At 39.2% G+C, this 8,922-nt stretch overlaps 2 pseudogenes; one reads left to right on the plus strand and one right to left on the minus strand.

Annotated features, from left to right (window-relative positions):
- Window positions 1–653: 653 nt before the first annotated feature.
- LOC127217953 (60S ribosomal protein L9-like) lies at window positions 654–1,163 on the minus strand (annotated as a pseudogene).
- A 1,435-nt stretch (window positions 1,164–2,598) lies between these two features.
- Window positions 2,599–3,110, plus strand: LOC127217954 (60S ribosomal protein L9-like; annotated as a pseudogene).
- The last annotated feature ends 5,812 nt before the right edge of the window (window positions 3,111–8,922 follow it).

Raw genomic sequence — 8,922 nt, forward strand, 5'->3', positions numbered from 1 at the left:
TGAACTGTTTGATTTTTTCTTCATCTGTTTGATTCTTTTTTTTTTATTGTATTCTCTTTCTTTAAGATGTTAGTTCATTTCTTGCATTTTTCTTGATCTTTTCCTCTATTTCTTTCAATTGTTTTTTTTTTCCATTTCTTTAATAGATTTTCTCATATCATCTTTGAGGTCCTCTAACATTTTGATTAAGTTTTTTTTAAAGTCATTCTCTTCTGCTTCCTCTGCTTTGGTGTGTTCAGGTCTATTTGGTATAGAGTCCCTAGATTCTTGTGATGTCATACTGGTCTTTCTATTTTTAGGTCTTTTCTTTTTTAAAGAAACCACCATGATTTATACTTTTCAGACACTACTAAGACATATCTTCCCACTAAATAGTCTTTTTGATGCTTGGGCCAAAGTCACTCACCTCTAGGATTAACCCAAAATGCCATGTCCATTGAACACACACCAGGACTGTTGTCTGTCACTGGTATTATACTCCTATTGCCTGAAATGTGTTGTTATTCTTTTTAAGTCCCTTGTTTACAGGAAGGAAAATCTGTTGTGTTCCTTGAATATCAATTAGAAAGATCAAGGACACACCAAATCAATACAAGTCTTTTATTGTCCCAAAAGACACGCCAAATCAGGATCTTGTTTCTGGAGCTTATGTCTTACTCATGAGCCTGCTGCACAGTTCCCTTTTCAGACACATAGATACAATCCAAAAACTTCCTGATATCTTTGTTTTTAACTGTTTTCCTTGCTGAATCATAGCCGCTGAATTTGAAACAAATTCAATATCATTTCCTTCCAGGATTAATTCATCCTCCTGGGCTTGAGAGACAGAACAAGCAACACCTATCCTCATCCAAACACAGCAGATGTATTTTTCCAACCAAAGACCCATTCTCCTGAATAAAGACGTTGATGGGGAAGTGAGCATACACAGACCTCATATTGTAGCAGAAGCCCAAAGATAGTGCCCAGTTCCTTTCTGTTACCCCACCATTTGTCAACCCGGAGCCTCTTCTTCTTCCCAAGGAGACTCAGCTCTATGTTGAAATGATTGAAGTTCCTATGGAGGGTTCCTCTGGGGCCATTCACAATGACTGTGCAGCCTTTCAGAGTGATGTCCACATTTCTGGAATGTCGACAGTATGATTGCTGAGAATGGTCTTCATTCTTGCAGAGATGGGGCAACAAGAGAGCTTGGGTGTTTTCTTGTATTGCAGTCTACCTGTCACAGGTGGAGTCTCTCTCTCTCTCTCTCTCTCTCTCTCTCTTTCTCCATCTCTCCTGCTCACTTGGTGGGTGTAGGTGGGCCAGGAGTTTGATGTCTGTGACTCTGGATGATCTGAGTTCTCTTGGAGGTCTCCATCAGATGGCAGACGATGGGGCCCAAAGATCAGCTGAGTGCTGGCTCAAGGTGGTCCCGTGTGTATAGGTGGATCCAGTATGCTGAGGGCTGACCCAGGAAGTTCCAAGGAGGTAGAGGGTGTGTTGGACTCACACTCTGGCCCAACACTCACACTGAGTAGTGGGCCCAGCAAGACCAAGGGTTGGTTGCATGAGATTTAACAAGAGTCACTTTGAAAAGATCCTGACACACAGCAACTCATCATGTTTAAGTGTCTTCCCAAGTCATACTGACCTAGTTTCATGTTGAAACTCAAGCCAATGAATCAAAATGGCTGAGAGACCATCAGCTTCTCCCTGCTCTCCCCATGGTCACTGGAGTGCAATTCAGAATCATGTGCATTCCCACACTCTCTGTGTGCAGATCTGCAGCAAGCTAAACCTGCCTCACTGGGCAATGGTTATAATGACAAATGGGCCATTTTCACAGAGCTTATCCAGGGAAATCAGATTTCTACATTTACTCTGCCCAGTGAGACTACAAGAAAAATTCTAAGGAAATATTTATTCCAGACACATCCAGAGCCCTGCTTTGGTCAAAATTGTCTGGGTCTTCTTTCTGACAGGGACTACAGAAGAGGCAGGTTTAGCTTGCTGCAGATCTGCACACAGAGAGTGTGGGAATGCACATGATTCTGAATTGCACTCCAGTGACCATGGGGAGAGCAGGGAGAAGCTGATGGTCTCTCAGCCATTTTGATTCATTGGCTTGAGTTTCAACATGAAACTAGGTCAGTATGACTTGGGAAGACACTTAAACATGATGAGTTGCTGTGTGTCAGGATCTTTTCAAAGTGACTCTTGTTAAATCTCATGCAACCAACCCTTGGTCTTGCTGGGCCCACTACTCAGTGTGAGTGTTGGGCCAGAGTGTGAGTCCAACACACCCTCTACCTCCTTGGAACTTCCTGGGTCAGCCCTCAGCATACTGGATCCACCTATACACACGGGACCACCTTGAGCCAGCACTCAGCTGATCTTTGGGCCCCATCGCCTGCCATCTGATGGAGACCTCCAAGAGAACTCAGATCATCCAGAGTCACAGACATCAAACTCCTGGCCCACCTACACCCACCAAGTGAGCAGGAGAGATGGAGAAAGAGAGAGAGAGAGAGAGAGAGAGAGAGACTCCACCTGTGACAGGTAGACTGCAATACAAGAAAACACCCAAGCTCTCTTGTTGCCCCATCTACTGCAAGAATGAAGACCATTCTCAGCAATCATACTGTCGACATTCCAGAAAATGTGGACATCACTCTGAAAGGCTGCACAGTCATTGTGAATGGCCCCAGAGGAACCCTCCATAGGAACTTCAATCATTTCAACATAGAGCTGAGTCTCCTTGGGAAGAAGAAGAGGCTCCGGGTTGACAAATGGTGGGGTAACAGAAAGGAACTGGGCACTATCTTTGGGCTTCTGCTACAATATGAGGTCTGTGTATGCTCACTTCCCCATCAACGTCTTTATTCAGGAGAATGGGTCTTTGGTTGGAAAAAATACATCTGCTGTGTTTGGATGAGGATAGGTGTTGCTTGTTCTGTCTCTCAAGCCCAGGAGGATGAATTAATCCTGGAAGGAAATGATATTGAATTTGTTTCAAATTCAGCGGCTATGATTCAGCAAGGAAAACAGTTAAAAACAAAGATATCAGGAAGTTTTTGGATTGTATCTATGTGTCTGAAAAGGGAACTGTGCAGCAGGCTCATGAGTAAGACATAAGCTCCAGAAACAAGATCCTGATTTGGCGTGTCTTTGGGACAATAAAAGACTTGTATTGATTTGGTGTGTCCTTGATCTTTCTAATTGATATTCAAGGAACACAACAGATTTTCCTTCCTGTAAACAAGGGACTTAAAAAGAATAACAACACATTTCAGGCAATAGGAGTATAATACCAGTGACAGACAACAGTCCTGGTGTGTGTTCAATGGACATGGCATTTTGGGTTAATCCTAGAGGTGAGTGACTTTGGCCCAAGCATCAAAAAGACTATTTAGTGGGAAGATATGTCTTAGTAGTGTCTGAAAAGTATAAATCATGGTGGTTTCTTTAAAAAAGAAAAGACCTAAAAATAGAAAGACCAGTATGACATCACAAGAATCTAGGGACTCTATACCAAATAGACCTGAACACACCAAAGCAGAGGAAGCAGAAGAGAATGACTTTAAAAAAAAACTTAATCAAAATGTTAGAGGACCTCAAAGATGATATGAGAAAATCTATTAAAGAAATGGAAAAAAAAAACAATTGAAAGAAATAGAGGAAAAGATCAAGAAAAATGCAAGAAATGAACTAACATCTTAAAGAAAGAGAATACAATAAAAAAAAAAAAGAATCAAACAGATGAAGAAAAAAAATCAAACAGTTCAAGACCTGAAAAATGAAGAGGAGACAATAAAGAAAACACAAACTGAAGGAATTCCGGAAATAGAAAAACTGAGTAAACAATCAGGAACTACAAATTCAAGAATAACCAACAGAGTATAAGAGGTCAAAGGGAGAATCTCAGGAGCTGAAGATAAACTAGAGGAAATAGACTCATCAATCAAAGAAGATCTTACATCAAACAAATCCTTAACACAAAACATCCAGGAAATATGGGACACAGTGAAAAGACCAAACCTAAGAATAATAGTCATAGAAGAAGGTGAAGAAGCCGAGCTCAAAGGCGCAGAAAACATATTCAACAAAAAATCATTGAAGAAAACTTTCCTAATTTGAAGGAGGACATGCCTATGAAAGTACAAGAAGCATACCGAACAGCGAATAGACTGGATCAAAGAAAAAAAAAACCCTCGATATATAATAATCAAAACACCTAACATACAGAATAAAGAAAGAATATTAAGACCAGCGAAGGATAAAGGCCAGGTAACATATAAAGGTAGACCTATCAAAATTGCACCTGACTTCTCCATGGAAACTCTCAAGGCCAGAAGGTCCTGGATAGGTGTTCTACAAATACTGAGAGTCCACGGATTCCAGCCCAAGCTACTATACCCAGCAAAACTCTTCAATCACTATAGACAGAGAAAACAAGATATTCAATGACAAAGCAAGATTTTCACAATATATATCCACAAATCCAGCCCTACAGAAAGTTATGGAAGGAAAATTCCAACCCAAGTAAGATAGCTACACTCACAAAGAGATAGGCAATAAATAATCCCACTTCACCAGAACCCCCCCCCAAAGCAGGGCAAATATACTCACAATACCACTGCCAACAACAAATCTAAAACAAACAAGAATTAAAAATCAATGGTCCTTTCCCTCAATATTATTGGTCTTAACTCTCCTATTAAAAGAAGCAGGATAACAGAAAGGATATAAAGACAGAATCCATCCTTCTGCTGCATACAAGCAACACATCTAAGTTTCAAGGACATACCTAAGGGTAAAGGGGTTAGGAAAGATCTTCCAATCAAATGGACTCAAGAAGCAAGCAGGTGTGGCTATCCTAATATCTAACAAGTTAGACTTCAAACCAAAAATCAATCAAAAGAGATGAAGAAGGTCATTTTTTAATTATTACAGGAGAGATCCATCAGTACAAAGTCTCAATTCTGAACATCTATGCCCCAAATACAAAGGCACCCACATTCATAAACAAAACGCTACTAAAACTCAAGGCTAACATAAAACCTCACACACTCATAGTGGGAGACTTCAACACCCCATTCTCTCCACTGGATGGGACCACCAGACAGACACTTAAAAGAAACAAAAGGAGTAAGAGAAGTTATGTTCCAATTGGGTTGAACAGACATCTATAGAACATTCCATCCAAACACAAAAGAATATACCTTCTTCTCAGTTCCACATGGAAACTTCTCTAAAATCAACCACAAAATGAGCAACATAATAAATCTCAACATATACAAAAAAATTGGAATAGCCTCCTATATATTATCAGACCACCATGTTTAAAGTTGGAATTCAACAACAACACGAATTGCAGAAACCTTACAAACTCATGGAAACTGACCAATGCACAATTGCACCACTCCTAGGTAAAGGAAGAAAAAAGAAATTAAAGATTTCCTAGAATTCAACGAGAACGAAGACACAACATACCCAAACTTATGGGACACTTGGAAAGCACTAATAAAAGGAAAGTTCATAGCATTATGTGCCCTCATGAAGAAACTGGAGAATAGTCACACTGGAGAATTAACAGTACAACGGAAAGCCCTAGAAGAAAAAGAAGCAAACTCACCCTGGATGAGTAGACTCTGGAGAAATAAACAATTTGAGGGCTGAAATCAATAAAGTAGAAAGTAGGGAAACAATACAAAGAATCAATGTAACAAAGAGATGGTTATTCGAGAAAATCAACAAAATAGAAAACCCTTTATCCAAACTAACCAAAAAGTAGAGAGAGAACATGCAATTAAAAAAAAAAAAAACAGAAATGAAATGGACACTGAGGAAATCAAGAGACTCTTCGGGTGATTATTTGAAAACCTGTACTCTACAAAATTCAAAATTCAAGGGAAATGGACAAATTTCTGGATAGTTATCACTTACCAAAATTAAATCAAGAACAGATAAGCCCTTTAAATAGACCCCTAATGAAATACAAGCAGTCATCAAAAGCCTCCCATCCAAAAAAAAAAAAAAAAAAAAAAAAAAAAAAAAAAAAAAGCCCAGGGACAGATGGGCAAAATTCTAACAGAAATTCAAAGAACTAATGCCAATACTCTCAAATTATTCCACACAATAGAAGCAGAAGTTTCATTATGGAACTCTTTTTTTCAAGCCACACAAAGACAAAACTAAGATTGATGCAAAAATATTCAATAAAATACTGGCAAATCGAATCCAAGAACACATCAGAGAAATCATCCACCATGACCAAGTAGGCTTCATCCCAGGTATGCAGGGATGGTTCAACATATGAAAATCTATCAATGTTATCCACCATATAAACAAACTGAAAAGAAAAATAATATGATCATGTCAATATTTGCTATAAAAGCCTTCAACCAAATCCAACACCCCTTAATGATAAAGGTCTGGGAGAAATCAGGGGTAACAGGAACATACCTAAACATAATAAAAGCAATATACAGCCAACCAACAGACAACATCATACCGAATGAAGATAAGCTTAACGCGAATCCTCTAAAATCAGGAACAAAACAAGTCTGTCCACTCTCTCCATATCTTTTCAATATTGTACTTGAAAATCTAGCTAGAGCAATAAGACAACAAATGGAGATCAAGAAGATACTAATTGGAAAGGAAGAAGTCAAACTTTCACTATTTGCAGATGGTATGATAGTTTACATAAGTGACCCGAAAAACTCAACCAGGGAACTTCTACAGCTGATAAATACCGTCAGCAAATTAGCAGGATACAAGATTAACTAAAAAAAAAAAAAAATCATAGCCCTACTATATACAGACGATAAAGGGGCTGAGGAAGAAATCAGAGAAACATCACCCTTTACAATAGCCACAAACAACATAAAATATGTTGGGGTAACACTAACCAAACAAGTTAAAGACCTATATAGTAAGAACATTGTGTCTTTAAAAAAAGAAATTAAAGAACATACCAGAAAAAGGAAAGATCTCCCATGCTCTTGGATAGGTAGGATAAACATAGTAAAAATGGCAATCTTGGCAAAAAGCAATCTACAGATTCATTGCAATCCCATTAAATCCCAGCCCAATTCATCACTGACCTTGAAAGGATAATACCCAACTTTATATGGAAAAACAAAAGATCCAGGGTAGACAAAACAAACTTAGTACAAAAAAAGGGAACTTCAGGAGGCATCCCCATCACTGACTTCAAGCTCTACTATACAACTAAAGGGAGATCAATGGAATCAAATTGAAAATCCTAATATTAACCCACAAACCTACCAATACCTGATTTATGACAAAACAGGTAAAATTATACAAGGGAAGGGGGAAAGATTCTTCAACAAGTGGTGCTGGCACAACTGAATGATGGTGTGTAGAAGACTGCAGATAGACCCATATCTATTGCCATACACAAAACTTAAGTCCAAATGGATCAAAGACCTCAACAAAAATCCAGCCACACTGAACCTCTTAGAGGAGAACGTGGGTGGTATCCTTGAACAAACTGATACAGGAGACTGCTTCCTGAACTTTAATCCAGTAGTACAGATACTGAGATCGACATTTAATAAATGGGACTGACTGCAACAGAGGGGCTTCTATAAGGCAAAGGACACAGTTGACAAGACTAAACAGCAGCCCACAGGCTCAGAAAAGATCGTTACCAAACCCACATCTGATCTCCAGATGGCTGATCTCCAAAATATACAAAGAACTCAAGAAACTAGTGATCAAAACACCAAATAATCCAATTTAAAAGTGTCATACAGAACTGAAGAGAGAATTCTCAATAGAGGAATCCAAAGTGGCTTAAAGACACATTAGAAAGTTCTCAACATTCCTTAGCCTTCAGGGAAATGCAAATCAAGACACTTAGAGATACCATCTTACTCCTGTGAGAATGGCTACAATCAGAAACACCAATGAGAGTTTACGCTGGAGAGGATGTGGAAAAAGGGAACACTCCTTCACTGCTGGTGAGAGTGCTAACTTTTACATCCATTTAGGAGATCAGTATGCCAGTTCCTTGAGAAAATGTGAATCAGTCTACCACATGACCCAGAAATCCCACTCTTAAGCATATACCAAAGTGATGCACATCCATGCCACAAAGATACTGTTCAACTATGTTCATAGCAGCATTATTTGTAATACCCCCCCAAAAAATAGATGCAATCTAGATGCACCTCAAGAGAAGAATGGATAAAGAAGATGAGGGACACTTACACATTGTAATACTACTCATCAAAAAGAAACAATGGAACCTTGAAAATAACAGGCAAATGGACGGAACTTGAAGAAATCATCCTGAGTGAGGTAAGCCATACACAAAAAAGAGAAACATGATATGTACCCACTCATATATGGATTGTAGACATAGAGCAAAGGATTTCCAGCCTAAAATTCACACATCCAGAGAAGCTACAATTCATGGAGGACCCTAACAGATTCGTACAAGGTACCCACAGAAAAGGGACAAGATCTCCTGAGCTAGTTGGGAACATGGAGGGTGCTGGGAGCATAAAGGGAGTAAGGAGAAAGAGAGGGGGAGGATGGGAGGGGAGAGAAGAATATGAGGGACCATGAAGTTCGAGTCTGGGGAAGAATAGACAACAGCAAGAAAAGACATACCATAATAGAGGTAGCTATTGATGGTATGAAGAGAAAACTGACACAGGAGATATGTCCAGAAACCTCCAAGAAACACCCCAACTAACAATCTGAGCAACAGTGGAAAGGCTACTTTATATGCCCTTCCCTGATAATGAGATTGATGACTAACTTATCTGCCATTATAGAGCCCTCATCTAGTAGATAATGGAAACAAAATCAGACACTCACAGATAAACACTAAGCAAGTTGCAGAGGGGAGGAATGATAAACAAAGTGGTCAAGACCAGGCTACAGAAACCCACAGAGTCAGCT

The sequence above is a fragment of the Phodopus roborovskii genome, unplaced genomic scaffold (genome assembly GCF_943737965.1).
Source record: "Phodopus roborovskii unplaced genomic scaffold, PHOROB, whole genome shotgun sequence".
NCBI lineage: Eukaryota > Metazoa > Chordata > Mammalia > Rodentia > Cricetidae > Phodopus > Phodopus roborovskii.